Source organism: Vigna umbellata, chromosome 8 (genome assembly GCF_029865625.1).
Source record: "Vigna umbellata cultivar VRB3 chromosome 8, Vumbellata_1.0, whole genome shotgun sequence".
NCBI lineage: Eukaryota > Viridiplantae > Streptophyta > Magnoliopsida > Fabales > Fabaceae > Vigna > Vigna umbellata.
The window spans coordinates 27,044,516-27,065,651 of NC_142172.1; the positions used below are offsets into that span (position 1 = coordinate 27,044,516).

At 31.0% G+C, this 21,136-nt stretch overlaps 1 pseudogene across 1 annotated transcript; it reads left to right on the forward strand.

Annotated features, from left to right (window-relative positions):
• Positions 1-6,854: 6,854 nt before the first annotated feature.
• On the forward strand, positions 6,855-17,455 carry LOC148194368 (gamma-tubulin complex component 4 homolog; annotated as a pseudogene). Its single transcript, XR_015781615.1, has 9 exons — positions 6,855-7,186; positions 7,318-7,584; positions 7,645-7,781; positions 8,142-8,240; positions 9,241-9,361; positions 9,976-10,242; positions 10,415-10,495; positions 10,588-10,671; positions 15,775-17,455. The product of XR_015781615.1 is annotated as a gamma-tubulin complex component 4 homolog (transcript).
• Positions 17,456-21,136: the final 3,681 nt, after the last annotated feature.

A 21,136-nucleotide genomic window follows, 5' to 3' on the forward strand; every position in this document is an offset into this window, starting at 1 on the left:
ACTTAATTATTTTCATGCAAACCATAGGTGGTGCTTTGGGATAATAATGGAAGACTGAATACCGGTTTGACTACACTTATTATGGTCATTAATTTAATTACACATATATCTATACATGCGCTCCTCCCGATTTAAATATTTATTACAGATTTTAAAATAAAATAATAAAAACACAATAATAATATAATATTAACAAAAATTTAATATTACAAAAGTGGGGAAAACGGAACTGTCCAACCTCAGAGTCATCCGTATTCAATATAACACGCGCAAACCCGAATCTACGTGAAATTACACGTTCAGTTCTATATGAATTCTGTAAAAATAATTTCTATACATGAAATTCGATCTCTTAAGATAAATAATTTTTCAAATAAATGTAATATCTATCAAAATTATAGTTTACTATTTACAACTTGTTTGGTACCAACAATAACAAAGAAAATAGTGAAAATACATAAAAAGATGAGTTTCTTTAACCGTTGAAAATCGAACAAATGAAAAATGTGTATAAGTAACATCTGACGAAATAAAACATTACATTGATAACTTGTCAGAAACTTTTTCTTGTAAAACTATTGAGAAAGGATATCCAACATCTAGAACATACATTTATATATGTTGTTGTTTCATTTGTTCTTCCTATTGAGACTATGAGAGAAAATTACTTTCTAAACTCACATTATTTAAGGTGGTTATTGTAAAAGGGAAATATACAAAGATAAAAACAAGGGTAAGCTAGTAGTAAAAAAATTTATCATAATAAAACAACATTACAACATGTTTTACACCTCACACAACATAATCATTCATCCTAAACATGCAACAAATTTAGACTTAACTATCCAGGTATACAATGAATGTCGAGCTAAAACATGTTCTACCCTTTGTGTGGTGGAATAGTTGACAACCATCAAAGCTACCACACAAGGTTAGTCTTTCAACATGCCCTTTGCCAGATGGAGAAAGGCCCTCAAGCTAGAAACACAGTGGGTTATGCACTTTTGTAGTGGAACAGCTGACAACCATTAAAGCTACCACACAAGGTCAATTTGTACCACATCTTAGGTCATACTAGAAGCATCTAGACTGAGGCCTCCTGTTACTCTCACCACATGACTCATCACTCTCTACTTGAGCATGGATGATATTAAAGTGTCAGGATAACCCATCAAAATTGAGCTTCTTACATTCATACTTACAATACTTGGAAGCCACCATTGAGAAGTTCCTCTTTGTAACTCTCTTCCATACCTTTGAAACCATGTACATATGTCACTTTACTTTCACATTGAATACCAACCTATATAATCTTTAGTCATACATCAAATACATACATAACTCCAAGAATAAACCATCATAGAATACTATAAATATTTCTACATCATCCTCAAAGTCAAAACATGGCTTAAAGTTATCATAAAACAAAGAAATATTCAAAACAGGTTCTGGACTAGTCGCTCAGTACACCAAACTCATTGTGCGAAAAAAGAAAAAGTGGGTTATGCTCACTCACCTCTCGCTCAACGGGGAGTTTGCTCAGCTATAAGTGTTTTGCTCGCTCAATGGACACTAGCTCGTTGTGCAAAAACAGTAACAGTGGGTTCTGCTCACTCACCTCTCGCTCAGCGAGGAGTTCGCTCAGCTAGAAGTGTTTTGGTCGTTCAGCGGGGAGTTCGCTCAGCGAGACTGCATAATTCTGTAGCATCAAATCTACAGAATTTGCACCCCTCAACCCCTCATGACCTATCCTATGCATATTTTCCAACTTCTAACACCCTTAGATTGTATTCTAGACTCAAATATACCTAAATAAATGTTTGTAAACCAACCTAAACACATTCTAAACTCATTTAACACAAGATTTCAAACTAAAATTTATCCAAACCTCACTTTAGATACCCAAATTGAATTCTACTAATTATGGCTTATTTTCAAACAACTCAGGGACTCCAACAAGTCCCAAATAACTTACTAACACCCTCCAAAAGGACCATTTAAGCACAGAACCCATAATTCAAATTCTCATTGGTCCAAACCCCCAAAAACTAGTTTTAAACCAAGCTAAACTTTACTTATCAACCACCAAACACTCTTACATCAAATTTCCTCCCTTTCAATGCTTAGACAAGTCACAAAACATCTCATAACAAACCCCAAATGCCTCAAACTAGTTTACCATCCTTTTCTTACCATTTCACTACCTAAAACCTCTTTTTTCCTTCAAAACACTTTCAAACTTCAACTATAAACCATAATCTTTGCTCCATATCAATTTTTCAACTATCTAAATCTTCTAACAAGTCTCAATTAACCACATAACAGTGCTAGACCAGTTCCCATATCACTCGAATACCAAACTCTCAATTTCACTCACCAAAACCCCTCTTTTAAGCTTGAAACTCAAGTAATTTACTCTCCATTACTCCAACCACTTTAAGATCACCATTTAAACCACAATACAACCTCCAAACACATAATTATAATAGTAAAACAATCTAAACATATCACACCGAGCATTCAAATGTCAAACCACCTTGGATCATCATTTAAAACTCAAACATCACTAGAACAACCAATACAAATACATGGAATTCATTTTATACTACGTAGATATATTAAATTCAGATCAACACAATAATCTAAAACAAGTTCAAGCTTCCCTTACCTCTCAAAGAAACTGCCAAACTCTAAAAATGCTTCGCCGATTACTTGAACTGCAAGAAATACCTAGACGAAGTTACGAAATACCAAATTGAAAACGGACAAAGTCCTTAGAATTCTAGATGAATCAATAATGTATAGGAGATGCATGATTACACGTGTAATAGTAAAATATTCCTCTAAAACAAATTTAGGAACTGAAGGGGAAAATGAGTCGAAACATACTTGCTCTATTGAAGAAACTGATCGGTTAGATTTGTAGACCTCGTTGCCGTTGTCGATTAAGTACCCCCTGTCAAATAGATGACTCAGGAGTTAGAACTCTTGGAGAGAAGATAAAGAACTTTAGAAAAGTGATTTCTAGAGAGATGATATGTTTTAAAATAATGAAACCCGTTTTTAACAAAACTATTTATAGTAAATCTATTTAACATTAAAATAATCGAGTCACACTATTTTTTTTAGACTACCACCAGTTTTAAAATACCATTTTTTCTAGGATTTTACATATATAAATAAATAAATATATATATATAGAGAGAAAATAATCAATATAAAATATTACTGTTTATAAAATATATTATTCTTTATTTGTTTCCGAATTTTTAAAATTTTTTCTGTCCAACTAAATAGTTCGTTCTTTATTTATTTGTTCACATTGTTTTCTCAGTTTCTTTTCCCCCATACAATTACATTGATCCGTAATGAAATACTGGGAGACGTAACTTCGTCACTCGCTCCTAACAGTATCAGTGGAAAAATAAGGACCCGGTCCTTTGACACTATGTTTTTATTATACTTCATTTCACATTCAAAAATATTATTATTTTATTTCTAAATTTCATTTATATTTATTTTTATATATTAAATATAATATTTTATTATTAAAACAAAGAATCAAATGGTAGTAAAAGAAAAAGTGGTGTGAAACTACATTTTTCCAAAAGATTTAATTATTCGGCGTGTTCCTATTGAATCTCAAATTGGTCATTTTTTTGGCGTTTCAATAAGTGTGTCCTTATTTTGTGAAAATTGTAATAATTAGACCTCTGTCTTTAAATCGGACCCAACAACGTTGATGGAATGTTGATGTGGCATGGTAATGTATGTTTTTAGTTGACGTGTATTACTGGGTCTACATGAATATTTAATTTAATTTTTAAAAAAAGAAATTAGAAAGAATGAATGAAATATTGGGAATAAATTGGGGATTCCATTTGTTCGAATTAAGGATTGGAAAAACTTCGTTATGAGATTGTAGGGTTGATGGAAATTGAGAATCAATTGCACAAATTAGGGTTTGAATTTGGGGATTTAGGGTTTTGGATGTGCAAGGGTTTTGTAGGTTAAATCGTGATGACGACACGATTTGAGATTCTAGAGTTTTTGCTAGTCTGTGATTTGGTTTAGTGCATGTTGAATCGTGAATATGAAACGAGGATGAAGCTGGCTTCGCGAATTGGTTTCGCGATTTGAGAGATTTTTCATAATTAGAAATTAAGTATTCAATTTAGAAAATTAGGGTTCATTCGCTGACATTGACAAAGTCGTAAGGTTCAACTCTTTAGACTACTTCAGTTTTTGTAAGGCTAGGAGAAAATGGCTTTGAAGGTTCAACGAAACAAGGCTTAGATGGTCTATGAATAGATACACTTGTGTCTGAGTGGGAAGGAGATTTTGGTGTATCTCTTACACGACGAGCGAATAATTCAGAAGATAATGATAGTTATGGGATCCTAAAACGAAATGACTTATTCCTTCCACAGAAGGAAAATGAGTGATGTTCTTGAGGTGTTCTAGCTTAATTAATGTTCTATGTTGTCATCCTTTCAAATAAAAAATATCGTCATTGCAGATAAAAGAAATTTCTCTTATCTTCTGCCATTGTGAGAAACCAACCGTGTATGGTAGGAACTTCTTTAAATAAAAATTATAATTTAAAATCGTTATAATATTTGTTAATCCATTGTAATTTTAATATTTAACATATCATGTTAATAAAGGTGGTTTTTAATTCAAATATTCCTTTTAACTCATGCTCTGCACTTTACTTTCCAGCATAATTTAATTGTTTTTTATTCACAATTCCAGCTATTACGATTGCTTTAAATGCACTTTATTATGCATAATTATGATTTTGTTTTCAAATCCAAGCAACTTAAAATATGGGTCTTATTACTTAGCCAGAGATCTTTTTGAGCAAAGTGAGATTAGATTAACAATTATAACCAACCTTCACCTCACGCAGAATCACCATTTAAGTCCCACACTGCTTTCTCATCCCTAAACTCATCTTCTCTGAAAAAGAAAAAGAAAAATATGATTTTGAACCAACATCACAATAAGCTTAGCGGGAAGGTAGAAACACCATTGAAAACAATCTCCAAGTTACTAGAAACATCTTTTTAACAAGCAAGGATGTCAACTCAGCCTGCAGACATCGTGATACATACCTTGAGAATCTATCAATGTTAGTTGTAAATATGAACCCTAACTTTTCAAATTGAATCTCCAATTTATGCAATTGTTTTCCAATTTCCATGAACCCCTACAATTTTATAAGGAAGTTTTCCCAATCTCAAACAAATATTTCATTCATTCTTTCCAATTTCTTTTTAAAAGAAAAATATCCACATCAGAATCACATACAACAAGTAATACAGTTCACGTCAATTAAAAACATAGTCCATCATGCCACGTCAATCATCATAGATTAACGTTGGTCCAATTTAACGACAAAGGTCTAATTATTACAATTTTCACAAAATAAATCCAATTGAGAGGCCGAAAGAGAAGATGATCAATTTTAGATTCTACGAACCTCCCAAATGATTAAACCTTTCCAAAAAAATAATTGCAATAATTTTACCCAAAATTTAAATAAGTTAAGTTTTTTATTTGACTTTTTAACGAATTATCTTGATTATTTTTTAATAAAAATACTTTTAAATTTTAGATATAATTACTAAGTATATAAATTATATTATTTGTTATTTTTTTAACTGAGACTAATCCAGAAGTTTATAAATTAATATTCTTTAAGTTTATTTATATCAGTAGCTAGCTACTGAACTGACTTAAATTCACCCGCTTCAAAATTTTATATTATCAGTTTAATTCCACTTATTTTTATAGATATAGTACCATCGATCTATTGGTCATTCCTTTTACATCTTTATTTCTCACATTTCAAGAGTATCATTATGCTATTTATTGTGAACATTTGTTAGAAGAGAGAAAAAAAAGTTTAAATTTATGTAATAAATATATTTACGAGCAAATAGATAATCAATATATTTCGTTTATATATATATAATCAGAATGTTTTTAATTAACTAAAATTTAATATACTTTAAAATATTACATTAGTAAACCTACATATATTTTTCAAATAAATGTAATAATTTTTAATGAGATTTTAATCTTTGTTATTTATATATATATATATATATATATATGTATCTTAATAGGAATGTCACCTCACTTTATGCAGAGCACTATCTTTGTTTCGAGCTTAAAGAACTTTAGAAAAGCTTAGAAACCACATAAATATTATCACAACAAGTTCTTAGAATCTTTGATCGACGAAAAGCTAAAAAAGAGAAGTAGACGACACATACGAGAAAAGTCTGGTCGCATGTGTCTTAAACTACGAATTAAGAAAAAAAGAGCAAAAACTTACTTGTTCTAAAATGAAAATTGATCAGTAAAAATTGAAAAGTTCACTGCCGTAATATTCTAGACGCTTTCTGATTGTCAAATAAATGAGTTAGGAGTTAGGAGTCATAAATCTTAAAGAAAAGAAAAAGAATCTCAAACAACGAATTTTAGAGAGATGATCATTATTTTAAATAATGAGACAAATTTATGAAATTCTATTTATATTATTAAATTATTTTAAAATTAAAATACTCAGTCTCATTATTTTAACAACTCCTTAAATAAGGAATTATTTCAAAAATTGTAATTTTTTATTTTTTTACTATTATTTAAAATACCTTTTAGAGAATTAGCAAATAAAGTTTTTTATTTCCAAAGTAAACCAAACTAAAATCCACATGTTTAGTTAAAGAAAAGCAAAAATTAAAATCTTATACTGGATACATTAATCAGAAAATTTTATGATATTTTTGTTTGTGTTTTAAAAAATACAGTAAAGCTACCAGCGGTAGTGTTTTGGGAGTGGCTTAACAGGAAAAATAGTCCATAGGCTGCTCAATGCTTTTTGAACTTTCGCTTTGAACTTGCTTCACACTTAAAACAGATTTTCAAATCACTCTGATCCAATCTAACCCTTGTTCTCCAAAAGTTCCAATTTCCTCAACTCATGTATTTTCTCCGCAAGCAATAGGTTAAATTCTCAAGAGACAACAATGTTGCATGAGCTTTTGCTAGCGTTACTGGGCTACACCGGAGACTTAATCGTCGACCGGCGGGACCACCTCACCGCCGAAGCCCCCATCTCCGATGAATGCACTTTCAAGCTCGCTCCCGACATCTCTTTTATCGACCCAAGTGACAGGTTCTAACTCCATCTTTTAATTTATTCGTTCTTTTTTCTAAATCCCAGAGTACAATTCTTTTACTTTGGAGGGTAATTTTTTATGGGTACGCTGAAAATTGAAACTTTCTAATGGATTGTGTTGGGTGCAGAGAACTTATTGAGAGGATCATCGTGTTGGGGTTTTATTATAGGGAGATGGAGCGGTTTTCAGCCAAGTGCAGGAACTTAAGTTGGATAAGGTCTGCGAATACGAACCCTTTGGAGAAAAAGGAGAAGGAAAGTGTGTATCGTAGGGCCCTAGCCATGGCATTGTTGAAGTGCTCTCAGTTTATAGGTCTGCGGTTCTGCATATTGAACAGAAGTTATTGTCCGAAACCATGCCTATCTTGGCGACAGTTACTCAGGGCCTTAACAAGGTAATTTTTTCTGTTTTCTCTTTTCAGTTTATTTAGACATTGATTTGATTTCTTTTCCAGTTTTTTTTTCCTTTTGCTCCTCTGTACGAACTCATCCTGGAGATTGAACGTGATGATATTCGTGGAGGTCAACTTCTTAATCTTCTGCATAAAAGATGCCATTGTGGAGTGCCTGAGTTACAGACTTGCATGCAAAGGTATGCAATTCTTTTGTTGCATAGTATTCTAGGTAGTGTTAAGATGCAGGTTATGTCATTCCAACTATGTGATTATTAGCCTCTAAATTTTGTTGTTTGTATTAGACTAGTAGTCCAAAAACATCTTGGGTTTTTAATTGTTAAGTCATGAATGTTTTATTTCTGTTAGTCACTACAAATCTTTAATGTAGTATAAAAAACATAGGTGTGAAGTAAAAATACTTGTTGGGTAGGTTAATGGTGGATATTATTTGGGACTAATTTGTTTTTTCTCATCCTTAAAACATAGCGTCAGTCTTCTGCTTACACCCGTGATTAATTCTGATTAACTTTTTTCGGCTATTCTTGTCCAAAGCTTAGGCTTCTTTGGCATGGACACCAGGTCATGTATAACCAGCTTGCATCGTGGATGGTCTATGGGATTCTTCAAGACCAGCATGGAGAATTTTTCATTAGGAGGTAACTCGGTATTAATTTTTAGTATGTCTACGGTTGATATGCATGTAATTGTGTCTCAAAACAATTACAGGGGTAGACTGATCTGGTGGTGTTATATTGCAAAAATGGTGTTGAGAGTAAGATCTATTTTGTTAATTATCCACGACATCCAGACTTTTTGAAGGCCGTTGTTGAAAATATTTTATTTCCATGATTGATGTATCACACTATTAAATTGGTTATAAGTATTGATAATAGTAATTATTAATGTTTTATTATTATTATTATTATTAACATTATTATCAAGCATTGTCATAATTTATATAAACGATTGTAGCCTCTGCTATATTTCAATAGTTTCTGTTGTATGCTATTGTCACCATGACTGGATCTTGACTAAATAATACTTATTTGTTTCATATGTTATAATGTATGGAAACATCTTATATCATCTTGATCATATCTTATAATATATTGGATTATCCTTTAGGATTAACCTATTTTCTCACTAACTTTTAGGATTAGTTGCCATATTGTATCATCTTATGATTGGTCTCCTGTTAGTTGGAGTCTGATTAGTATAGATAAAGGGTTAGTACTCTACTTTTTATGATCATATCATAACATTATGGAACATCACATCATACCTGGTGAATATCAGTTTCATATTAATTTTTTTTCTTTTATTTTTACTCTGTCTCCACACTGAAAAGCCCCATAATTGAACATTATCCATTATATTGTATACCTGAGACAACCCATCACCAAAATCATCAAAAGCTGAAAGGCTTTATCACCTCTGATTTCTCCCTTCCAAACAAGAAGAAAACTATGCTAGTAAAATATATGATGTGTTTGGTACATGAAAACTAATTTATCTGGATATTAGTTCATCTTCTTCACTTTTAAACTTTGTGATTAATTTGGTGGTATTGATAATTTCTGGTTTCTTAGGTTTAGAGAACTCTTATTTACGATTCCTTTGTAATTATGTATTTGACCTCATTCATTTGCTTTTCAGGCTAGAAGATAGAGATGTAGGAAGCAACTCATCTCATCCAGACATCTCGGAAAAGTTGGCACGCATGTCAACCGATGATGCATCATTGTCTGATTGGCACTTGGGCTTTCATATTTCTTTGGTATTGTTAGCTAATTCTGGTCATGTCATGGCTATTTCTTTTGAGTGTGTTTGTTTCAATGTTTAAAAATTTATTGCTGAGAATGTGAACTTTGGAATGTAATATTTCCATGTTTGTTATAATCCATAAAAGAGTTTTCCTATGTCCTGTTTCAGACCTGGAAAGTAGTAATACCTTGTGTTTTCTTCATTTTTGTTCCTATACTATGGTTGGGAAAGTAATATTTCCATTGGAATTTGGAAAATTGTTTTCTAACCCAATTATAGCTTCTGTTTCTACTCTTAATGATTTTGAATTTTAAAAGATATTCCCAGGAATATTAAAATCTAACCCAACATATTTTTTAATGTACTCAGGAATAGCATTTTTTGTTATAGTATTCTTGGGAATGTCATTCATTGGTATGCAATATTCCTTCAAATAAACGTAATTTTTTTTCATGAATATTGCTTAGTGTTTGTAAGCTCACTTTTATATATCAATGGATTCCATGTTTCATTCTTTAATTTTTGTCCAGTTCAGTTCAGGAGTTCTAATTGTCCCTAACTTTATATTGACAGGTTACTAATGGTTGTTGTATACAAATTTTACTATTTATACATTTTGTTTTGCAGGATATGCTTCCAGAATATATACCTATGCGTGTTGCTGAATCAATTCTTTTTGCTGGAAAAGCTGTTAGGGTTCTACGAAATCCAAGTCCCTCCTTCCAGTCTGGGGATGCTGTGCATCCTCAAATGCCTAAAAGTTTTCAGAAGATACATGGATTAGCGGGGCGTTTTCATTTTGATAGGGAACCTGCAATTAATATGGGAATAGGAGATGATTTGCTTCCACAATCTGAGGCAGATAAGATTGAAGCAATGCTTCTGAACCTAAAGGTTTTCATGTCCTGCATTTAACTCAATCTCCTGATTTTCCAAAGCTGTTTTATTAAATAGTTGGATTGTTGGCAGCCTTTTATGTGTCATAGTTCTTCATTCTAACTAACTGACTAATTAATCATTCTTTACTATTGACATTTTAGACAAACTCGTTATTGACTTTCCACAGGAATCATCTGAATTTCATAAAAGATCATTTGAATGTGCTGTGGACTCTGTTCAGACTATTGCAGCCAGTCATCTCTGGCAGGTGCTTAACATAAATCTTCTGTTCATGTATTTATTAATTTTTGAACCATTTCTGTTCGGAGCCTTCAATTTCTATTCCATTCATTTCTGCAGCCTGTGGTTGTACGTGCTGACTTGAATGGCCACTTGAAGGCATTAAAAGACTATTTTCTATTGGCAAAAGGAGATTTCTTCCAGGTAAAGCTAGAAATATTATCTAATCCTAGCATTTTGAAAGGGAGTCAGTGTGTCAACATGAGAATTTTGTTTTTGTTGTGTTAGAAAAAAACTGTTTATGCAATGAAAACTGTTTATGCAATGAAAGAAATTCTAATCTTTACTACTCACATACAACACAATATATGAAAGAATCACATACAACATAATATATAGAAGACTCACGAACAAATTATTGTGCAAACCATAGATATAAAATCAAATACACAACATAATATATGGAGCACAACCTTTCCCTGTAGGACAATTGATGAACTGAGGGGGACTGTTTGTGTTCAAACATAATCTTATTTCTATGAGACGATCAGGATATGATATTGAACATAATAGTTATGGTTTAAGACCAAGGAATCTCCTTATGGCCGAGATGAAAGCCTTTCTATTATACCGACCATTAGGTGAGATACCTGCATTTTGAAGTATTACTATAAGATTACTTTATCTGTAAATATCTAATGCAAGCTCGAAAAAATCAAACAATTTCATATTAAAGCATGTTCCATGCTTTATCCATTGATAAGACCAAAACACATCGTCATCCCCAAAATAATTTGGTCAGTCTCTTTCCAGCTGACTTTTTATTGTTGTGATCTAATAATAAAATAAATAACAATAAGTGTCATCTTTCCAATATCATATCAAAATTATACTATATTCATAAATTTAAATGAAAAATTTATCTCAGAAATATTTAATGGATTAAATATATTACAATCACGTGGCAGTAACTTGAAATAGTTGGATGGCGACAAGCCATGTATTGTGAACATTGGTCTTGTTTTTGTTGTGCTGCAATGATTTATGGGACAGAATGCTGCTGGCCAAATTTCTACCATCGTCCAATAGTCAAATCCTTTAGTAGAATCATGAAATAAGAAAAACACAATGAAAACAAAAAAAATTCATTATGAATGAATATATTATGGAGGATGAGGAGAATGAGTGAGCTAATGATATCTATTTATAGTTTATTTATGTTGTAAAAGCTAATTCAACAATGTTGGCAAATAAGCTTTATTAATTTTTTGTAATACATTAATTACACAAAATCAAATTTTAATCTAAAATATTTTACTATAATTTGTGTGTCAAAATAAAAAAGATTATCAACAATATTTTTCTTCCTATTTCACCAGTGACTTTCTTAATATTTAAATTTAATAGTATACACATATATATATATATCTATGTATATATAATCAATTTCATTTTAAATTATAAACAATTTTAACTTATGTTTTTTTATAGTTAGTGGACATATCACGAATGCTAACTAGCATAACTAATTGTAAACATATCTCATGTGCAAAGCATGGAAGACATGTGTTATGGAGGGAACATTAGAGTTAGGAATTCCAAGTGTATAGTGTCTAGTGTCTAGTTATATTTTCTTTTCCGTCAGGACAATAAATACTATATTGTGACTAGTTCCTAACTAGCCCTAGCTTGTTAGGCTAGTTAGCATTCCAGATATGTCCACCAATTATAAAAAAAACATATAATTATTGTCCTGACTGAAAAGAAAATATAACTAGACACTGGGCACTTGAAATTCCTAACTCTAATGTTTCCTCCATAATACATGTTTTCCATGCTTTGCACATGAGATATGTTTACAATTAGTTAGCATTCATGATATGTCCACTAATTATAAAAAAAAAACATAAGTTGAAATTGTTTATAATTTAAAGTTTACAATTAGTTAGGCTAGTTAACATTCATGATATGTCCACTAATTATAAAAAAACATAAGTTGAAATTGTTTATAATTTAAAATGAAATTGATAATATATATAATATAAAATTTAAATATTAAGAAAGTCATTAATGAAATAGGAAGAAAAATATTGTTGATAATTTTTTTATTTTGACACAAATTATAGTACAATATTTTAGATTAAAAAGAATTAATAAAGTTTATTTGCCAACATCATTGAATTAGCTTTTACAACATAAATAAACTATAAATAGACATCATTTGCTTACTCATTCAATATTCTCTCATTCTCCATAATATATTCATTCATAATGAAAAAATTTCTTTTTTGTTTTCATTGTGTTTTTCTTATTTCATGATTCTAGTAAAGGATTTGACTAGATGGTAGAAATTTGGCCAATAGGATTTTGTTCCATAAATAACTGCAACACAACCAAAATAAGACCAACGTTCACAATACATGGCTTGTGACCATCCAACTATTTCAAGCCACCGTCACGTGATTGTAATATATATAATCCATTAAATATTTCTGAACTAAATTTTTCATTTAAATTTATGAATATAGTATAATTTCCAACAAGATGACACTTATTGTTATTTATTTTATTATTAGATCACAACAATAAAAAGTCAGCTGGAAAGAGATTGGCCAAATTATTTTGGGATGACAATGTGGTTTGGTCTTATCAATGGATAAAGCATGAGACATGCTCTAATATGAAATCGTTTGATTTTTTCGAGCATGCATTAGATATTTACAGAAGAAATAATCTTATAGCAATACTTCAAAATGCAGGTATCTCACCTAATGGTCGGTACATAGAAAGGCTTTCATCTCGGCCATAAGGAGATTCTTTGGTCTTAAACCACAACTATTATGTTCAATATCATATCCTGACCGTCTCATAGAAATAAGATTATGTTTGAACACAAACAATCCCCCTCAGTTCATCAACAATCCTATAGGGAAAGGTTGTGCTCGATATATTATGTTGTATGTTTGATTTTACATCTATGGTTTGCACAATAATTTGTACGTGAGTCTTCTATATATATTATGTTGTATGTGAGTCTTTCATGTATTGTGTTGTATGTGAGTAGTAAAGATTAGAGTTTCGTTTTAAGAGTATCATTATGCTATTTACTGAGAACGTTTAGAAGACCGAAAAAAGTTTAAATTTATGTAATAAATATATTTATGCGTGAATAGATAATCAATATATTTCGTTTATATATATGTATGTATGTTTAAACTTTATTTATCTAGCTAAATCTATTACATTGGAAAAGAAATTATGTATTAAAAGTTTAAGATGTTGATCATATGTGTAATTAAGCATATAAACGGAAATGAAGCTACTTTTCAAGAAGAATTAAAAGAATATAGTTCCTCTATTATAAATTGAATATTTTATTAACTTTTTAAAAGGATTAGAAGGAGTAATGAGATGTGTACAAAAGTTGATACATAGTAAATTAAACGATCATCTATCATAGTAGGTCTTACCTATCATAGTATAACACGTATTTGGCTACCTATCATAGTAAGTGGACGTTTAAACTTATTATCACAGGTAATGTAAACTACATCACAGAAAGTTAGATTTTTTTGATAATATTTTTTTGTATTACAACTATTCAATTTACCTGCAAATTCCATAAAATCACCAGACCAAATAATGCAGCAATTCATTTCATATATTAAATTGTCCAACAATATTTAAAACATTACATTGTATATATATACATAAGCCTACATACAACCTTTACAATTGTTACAAATACTCTCCAAAAGATTGTAAAATACTATAATATTGTATCACACTTGTATAAGACCAATACCCTAAATAATAACATACCTGCATTAAAAAATAACTAACTAATAACTATAAGTTGTCCTCACAACTTACAATCTAGGATTTGTAAGCACGACTCACTCCAAGAAGAGTGTGTTGATTGTGTAGTGCTCTAATTGCTTATCAGCTTCTTCTACAATAGAATATTTTATAAAACAACAACCTCCATGATAAATATACTTTATTCCAGTTTCATTAAATAATATAACACTCCCCTATTAGACGTCAATAAATATAAACCCAAAAAGACATTTGGCAGAAAAATCATAGAAAGGTAAAACTTAAAATGATTTTACTTTAAACCCTCTTTTGCTTTCAATTAATTAGTTGTTACAAACCCATACAACTATAAAAAGGCTTGTCATGGTCTTGAATTCATCAACAAATCACAATGATTCTTCTAGTGAGATATTTTACTTTGTCACAATTATTTGGTTGTCAAGAATAAAAGCCAATAAACTCGTGCAAATTGACCTTGAGTAGTTGTAACAAGCATAATTAAACTTGTTTGAATAAGTTCATGAGCTAATTGTGCATTGAAGTGAAAATATGCAAATTATTCATTGCACTTGGCCAATTTAACATGAAAGTTCAGTCAGCATCAATTTTTGCATTTTTCTTGATTCTACCTTTTTCTTTGGTTCTGAAATCTATTCTAACACATTTCTTAGGTTCCTTTTGAGTCCCTACGTGTTTTAGAACAGTTTTTTCTTGCTTGTAAATTTTTTTGACATTCTAAGTGCCAATTTCTTTGCTTAAAAAGTGGTGTTGTCATCACTATTTTACTAATGCAGTGTTAGAACTGGATTTGGTGCTAATTCCATTAGTTTGTGGTGTTGTGAAGTTCTTGTGGTGCATTTTCCAATCAAAGTTCTTATCCATTTGAGGTAGCTTCCTTAGGGAGTGGAGATGAATAAAAAATTATGTTTAAAAGGGGTTGATTTAGCAAGCTCGTTCCAAAAGAGCAACAAAGTGTGAACCCGTGAGCAGGTTTGGTTGATTCTTTTTTAGAGTATCTCCTGTCATAAAAAGTTGAATTTGTTTGAAAACCCTTTTTACAGTTCTTTGAAAATCTAGTGAAACCCTCTAAGTTATCTTAGAGGAGAACTAGACGTAGCTTAGTTACGTGAACCAGTATAAAGTGTCTGTGTGTTATGTTTTATGATTTATGGAAGTTCATCTCATGAGAAAAACAAATACTTACATGCACGCCTTCTAATAGACACTCCCTTGTCTAAGATTCAGTTTCTTCAAAACGCTAGGGAGATGAGCTAAAGTTAAGACCATGAACGCGTCCATTAGAACAACGTTCATAAGGAAAGGATTAAATAGCTTATGAGAATCATTCAACCTTCAACTACTACGATCAAAATATCAACTTCGAAAAAGATATATAGAAACATTATTCAACCTCCCTTCTAACGTTTCCAGTCACTCCATCTTCCTCATTTTACCCTACTCATTCTCGTTCTTATCTTTCTGATTTAGCATCGCATTGTGACCTCCGTCAACTCATGCGAAGAACTTGTGAAGCTCATACATCAACGAGTGTGGGGGACACATGCTGAAGCTGGCAACACTGCATCGTACCATTTTCCATTTGTGATTTTGGTGGTTTCACGTGTTGTGAATGAATTGGACAGTCTTATATATACAAAGAAACTATTTTGGTTGATAAAAACAAAAAAAAAAGGATAAATAATGAGTGAGGAGTGAAAGTATTACCTTGGTGGAATGAAGAAAGTTTAGAAGAAGAAAAAATTTCATAATTGAATGTTGGAAGATGAAAAAGGTCATGAAATTAGAGCCATAATAATTTTGTAATAAATTTTGTAATTTATTACAAAATTGTCACTGTGATACTTTCTATACCAGTTCTAGGTCCAACCAGTATAGAAAGGTTTGCAATTTATTACTAAATTTCAATTGGCCACTTTCTATACTAATTCTGATTCTAATCGGTTTAGAAATTCTTCCATTTTATTACCAAAATGTCACCGCATCCACTTTTTATACTGGTTGAAGCTAGAAATAGTATAGAAAGTCTTATAATATTTACAAATATGTCATCGCATCATTTATTATATCGGTGGATTATAACTAGTATAAAAAGTCGCTATAAAAAGTGTTTTTAGCACTAGTGTGATGTTAATCTAGAACCTCTTGCCATGGTTGTTGATCATGGGGAAGTGTGAATGCAAATTTGGAGAATGTGGTTAATGTGCTTAAGACTCAAGTTAAGCCAGTTAAACAAGCTCCTCTTGAACCAACTATGAAGCCTTTCTTGAGAAGATTTGCTAGAGAGAGATGTCCTTCAAAAAAATTCCCCTCATGAGTTTGTGTTATTTATTAATGGGCGAGAGCCTGAAAGTTATGAAGAAGCTATGTCGCATCAAGAGAAAGACAAGTAGTACAAAGTCACGCAAGAGGAGATGAAATTCTTGCATGAGAACCATACCTTTGAATAAGTGAAGTTGGCTCAAGACAAAGATGTTAATACAAGATCTTCTAGAGATTAGATCGTCTAGCAACTCAGGTTTTGAAGTTTACAATAAGCCCTAAACGAAATATCACTTTGAATGAAAGGTTATCTTAAAGAAATAATATCTAAGAGAAAAATATTGTGAAACATCTTTTATAGACAAAAATAAGCTTATAATAACACTTTATTGACTACACTGTTTAATAAACAAAGTTTTATAAACGACGTCTTATGAAAGAAAGTGTATTTATTAAAGAATAATAAAATAGACGATATATGTAACAAACAACGTTTTACAAACAACATCTAAATGAACAATGTCTTACAAGCAAGCATTTTACGAACAAAAGTGTCTATCTCATTAGCACACTAGAGCTTAAAGTATGTTTTATTCAAAATAGTGTTAATTCAAGCAGGCATCTTATGAAATGTATCGTCCAACAAAATTTTGTTAAACGCTACATATCTTAAATAGCTTTTGAAAGTAAGCATCTAATGTTTTTACACGCTCTGGTAAATCATATGTTGAACCAAATGATACATTTATTAATGAGTTTACCAGTGTAAAATGTCTTGAACACGTAATATGCATTAACGTTTATCAATGTTCAAAATATTTAATGCATGTACGATAAAGTGTTTCAATGCTTGTACATCTTATTCTTTACATTTGTGCATAACATAAATGCAAAAAGACTTGATCGGAATCACTACACCCAAGAAAAAGACGTTGAGAGATATGAAGAACATTCTGGGAATGTTTCTCTTGAAGACTTCTTCTCTGACACATCATACAAGTTATGTTTTGATAAAGGCTATGACATGACATTGTATCCCTGCAAAGTATACTTGAGTCTGACTTCTCACCTAAAAGGCTTTCAGCTCTACATGAAGCCAATCTCTCTGTCTAACGGCCATTTCTAAAGAAAAGTTATAATAGATGAAAGCTTGAAGGAAGACAAGAAGGATAACATAGAGATAATTTGAATGTTGAAACAAGCTTGTTGTTACTATGCTCATATATCGTTTGAGGCTATATTTTCTAGAGAAAGAAACCTTAGCAAAATCTCATATTTCTTTGTATTGATTTTATCTTCACTTTGAGAGTTACCTATTTGTATTTGCTCATAACACTTATTATATTGTATATTCTAAAGACAATTAAAACACTTGGTGTTTAGATCAGTTGAGTTAAACAATCTAGACGAGTTGCCTAGGGTTGAAACCAAAAGTGGTTAAAAAACTTGTATAAGAGGAGTAGTTAAACTCGAACTAGTCGTCTTGACTAGGTGAACCAAGACTGGTGAGAATACTCGTTGTAAACCTGAAAAGGTAAAACTCGTGTAAACTTTTAAAAGATTAGTAGAACCCTTTAAGAGTTCTTAAGGGACAACTGGACGTAGCTCAAGATTGAGTGAACCAATATAAAATATGTGCTTAATTGCTTTGATCTTTGAAACATTTTCCATATACTCCCTTCATAAAAATCAGCGTCTAGACATCTATCTTACTTAAATTATATATCTTTTATAATCCACTAGACACTACTTTGCGAAATAATTTTGAAAACACTGCTTTTAAAGAAGTATTTTCACATGTGGTTAAAATGCTTTCAATTAGAGTTGTAATTGGCTTGGCAACAACTTTAAATTTAGAAGTTGACCAATAATATGTGAAAACAACCTTCCTTTATGGTTACTTAGAAGAAAATATTTATATGGAACAACCTGAAGGTTTTGTAGTCAAAAGTAAAGAGAATCTGGTTTACAAATTGAAAAAGAACTTGTATGGGCTCAAACAAGCTCTAAGGTAATGGAATAGAAAATTTGATTCCTTCACGATGAATCACAAGGTATGACAAAGCTTCTTACGATCATTTTTTTTGTGAAGAAGTTTCATAATTGAAAATGTTATTCTCTTGCTTTATGTTGATGGCATGTTGATTGTTGATCATGACAAGAATGAGATTCAAAGTCTCAAAAGAGAGTTGCACAAGTCCTTTTCAATGAAGAATTTAGGTTTTGCAAAACAAATATTTGACGAGAAGTGTTCATGAAAGGAAGAATCGAAAATTTTGGCTACTCAATAAAGATATATTGAAAAGGTATTAGAGAGATTTAATATGAAAAATTCTAAACCTGTTAGCACTCCACTTGCAAGTCACTTCAAGTTGAGCACAAAGTTGTGTCCTAGAAATGAGAATGAGAAAGATCAAATGCAGAAGATCCAATATTCATATGCAGTTAGTAGCTTGATGTATGTCATGGTGTGTACAAGGTCAGACATTGCTCGTGTTGTTGGTGTTCTGAGTCGTTTCCTTGCTAATCTTGGAAAAAAAGCATTGGCAAGTTGTGAAGTGAATACTTAGTATCTCAAAGGTACTTTTAGAGATTGTTCATGCTTTGGAAGTGGTAAGCATGTGTTGACTGGTTACATAGATATAGACATGGGAGGTGATGTGGATTCTAGGAAGTCTACTTCTAGTTATATGATGAGTTTTGCAAAGGAAGCAGTGCCATAACAATCTAGACTACAAAAATGTGTTGCTTTATCTTCTATAAAGGCAAAGTATATTATTGTTACAAAATTTGCAAAGGAGTTCTTCTGAATTCAAAAATTCCTTATCACAAGAAAAATATATTTTATATTGTGATAGTTAGTGCAATCCATCTCATTAAGAACTCAATCTTTCATTCAAGTTCAAAGTATATTGATGCTCGTTATCATTGGATACATGATGCATTAAAGATGAAGCAAATCATTAAGAAAAAATCCATACTGACGAGAATGGGTTAGATATGATGACAAAGATCTTATCTTCGTGAATATTTGTTATTTGCAAGGAGAAAACCAATTTGGTTTATTATGGTCCCAATTAATTGGTGAGGGTGAGATTTGTTACGCAGGTCACCAATTTATTGGTCTCACACTAATCTAATTAAGAAAAATAAAAATTATGTAATTTAAAATATTCAAGTGTTGCATCAGGATTTGAGAAAAAAAAATGGAGTGGGAGACTAAGGCCTTGTTCTTTTGAGTGGATCTGAAAGAGTGAATTTGAGAGGATTTGAAGATAATTTTTTTTTGTCGTTTATTTGAGTGAATTTGGAGGTAAATGAGAGTAAATTTGGAAATAAAATTTATAAGAATTAGTATATAATTGTATTAACGTGACAAATTAAAAAAAATTATTTCCAAATTCACTCTCATTTACCTCCAAATTCACTTAAATAAACGATAAAAAACTTTATCTTCAAATCCTCTCAAATTCCCTCAAATCCACTCCCTCAAATCCACTCAAAAGAACAAGGCCTAAGAGACGAAAGGGTTGAGTGCCTATGGTGAAAAAAGAAAATAAATCATTAAAAAGAGTGAGAAAGAAGGAAAGAACAACTAGTGTATCATGTGCAAGTCTGTGCATATAAACTACCTTAGAAAAAAGTTTATTTCTCATCTCATATATTGGGATTCCATTTGATCTTTACTTAAGTATCCATTGAGCTTTACTTGTGTTGTTATTCACCTTGTTAGTAAAGATAATGTTGTTTTCTAAATCTTTGAAAGCTCCAAGGGAACTTTTGACGTACCCATTAATTATTATTAGTAGAAGATTTAAGTGGACTAAATCCAGTTGATTTTTCATCTATATTAAAATTTTCTCAGGTTAAAAAGTTTTATTTCTACTTATTTCTCTTTTATTTGTTTTATATATTTTACATATTATTTATATATAGAATATTTGATTAGGATTTTGCTTGAGCTTGTTTATCTTTTAATTTTGTTACCTTCCCAACAAATATAGTAAATGCTCATGGGAATCGATTCGGTGAATAGAGAAAAAAAATGCACGATGAAAGCTTATTACAAGTACAGTATTTGTACATAAGTTAATAAACAACAGGTCAGGCTGAAAAAAAGAAAGTCAATAGTTGTTATTTAACCATCCCAAACTTTCAAAACTGCATACAAGTTTTTTATTGAGAAAAAAAATTGTAAATTATTTTATTTTATGGTGCAAACCACCAAAAGAGTCCTAAAAGTAGGCGTCAGTATATATAAATTAACAATTTTGTTCTAAAATCAGTCCTGAATTCTTAATTTTGATCAAACTATATGCGTTTAATTTACTTGATTTGACTTGTTGAGTGATGAATAGGAACAAATGAGTGGAATTAGAATGATAGTTTGCATATAAACGACCCCACGTAAGGCATCAGAATTCTTTAAATTCTCTTAAACCACGATACGTGTTCTCTAAGCCTTTTGGGTACTAACGAAATCAAAGTTAACCTTACAAACACAACTAGTGAGTAAAATTTAAAGAAGTAGTTGAAAACCGATCCATCATAGCCGAATAAATAGGCAAAG